The sequence below is a fragment of the Anarrhichthys ocellatus genome, unplaced genomic scaffold (assembly GCF_004355925.1).
Source record: "Anarrhichthys ocellatus isolate YVR2014 unplaced genomic scaffold, GSC_Weel_1.0 scaffold7, whole genome shotgun sequence".
Lineage (NCBI taxonomy): Eukaryota > Metazoa > Chordata > Actinopteri > Perciformes > Anarhichadidae > Anarrhichthys > Anarrhichthys ocellatus.
Window position 1 is genome coordinate 12,785,302 of NW_022280037.1, and position 1,805 is coordinate 12,787,106.

Sequence of the window (1,805 nt, forward strand, 5' to 3'; positions counted from 1 at the left end):
TCTTCTATTGTTTCCTGTAGACTGACAGTGTTCATTCAGCTTTGAGATAATAATAAAGATTTGAAACAGGAGCAGAACAAACACAGACTTTTAAGGAAAATATCTTTATAATGTAAGACATTGCATTTCTTAAGCATTAATATTTAGCATCATTAAATCTAAGGTAAAAGAGACAGAGAACATAAATACACTAAATGACATGGGTGTCCACATATTTCTGGCCAGAGAGCTGAAGGAGAAGAAACAGAGACAGAAATGAGGGAAGGGAGAGAGGAAAAGAAGAATAACGAGAGAAGCACGACAAAAATAAATTACCAGAAAGAGGGAGAGAAGTGAAAGACGTCGACGGGTGTGCTGCTGACGTTAATTGCAGGGAATTATGGGTAATTTACATCATTTTGTTCCAACCAATGAGGCGAGTTAGAAAGGTGTCGTTTTTCTGGTCTCCTTTATTATTATTCTTTATGTTTGTCTCCACCACAACACATTAAAGATATAAAACTGTGGAAATAAACAAAGAAGAATTGGGTAAATGTGAGAAGAAGGGGGGAAAGGAAGAATGAATGAGAGGGAAGGAGAGGAAGAAGTGGGAGTGGAGAAAAGAGATTAAAGAGTGGAGAGGGAGGAAAGGAAAGGAAATAAAGGAGGAAGAGGAGAGTTGATGTGTCCTTCAGGTGCTCCTCTGAACATCAGAGATTATCAGTGTAAAACCTGCTTTAAGGTGAATTTTAGACATAAATATCTCAAACACTAACCTTTAGAATCTATTCATTAGTAGCAGAATGTGTGAAAGTGAAAGTACAGATTGTAGAACTAGAGCGACGTTAGACGTAAACAGCCTGCGTTAATAAAGTATTGCAATGTGTTGCAGCATCTGGCTCTTTACTGTCTGACCCTGTGGGCTTTGAAAAAAAGGCCCAGCTCACTCGTTGGGTTCCCCAGTCTGCTCCCAGTTCTCCCATTAACTACGACTGGAACGACTGGAGCAGCAGATCCTCGGCTGCACCGGGACAATAAAGCTGCTGTAAACATAATATTTGGCTGGTTTTATATTTTCCATCAGCTGCTTCTCTTTTTTTTCATAAAGCAGGCTGGATGTCTGCCAAGTGACAATAATGTCTTCAATGGCGTCTCTACACCGCTCCTCCTCGGTCCAGATATGGTCACTTCCTGTTCACTGGTTGCACAAAAAACAAACATGGCGACGGCCGTATTTCAAGATGGCGACAGCGAAATCACCGAACTTTTGGTAAATACGAGAAAACTGTTCAATGCAACAAAAGCTCTGAAATCAGTCGTACGTTCCTCTTTTGAACAAGTCTCTGTGTCGGTGGTTCTTCTGCGAGAGTCGATGTTTGGACGGAGAGGAACCGACGGACTGAAGATCTGACAGGTGAGAGTCAGGTGACACGACACCGCTCGCTGTCAGTCATAAAGGGGAGTTTGAACTTCCTGTTGCAGAGCTGAACTGCTTCCTGTCCAACTAATGTACAAACGAGCAGCATCAAGAGCCGGCCTGACATTCTGCAAGCAAAGGTCAACACACACACACACACACACACACACACACACAAACGCACGCACGCACACACACACACACACACACACACCGTCCTGCTATCATTGCCAAGTCCAAAAGGTCAACTTCATGCTGATTGGCGATAGAACTATCAAATGAGCCAATCAATAGCCAGGAGGAAGAGGAGGAGGAGGCTCCAGGGAGAGAGATGAAGAAGCCATCTGGGAGGCCAACACATCGAGAGAGAGAGAGAGAGAGAGAGAGAGAGAGAGAGAGAGAGAGAGAG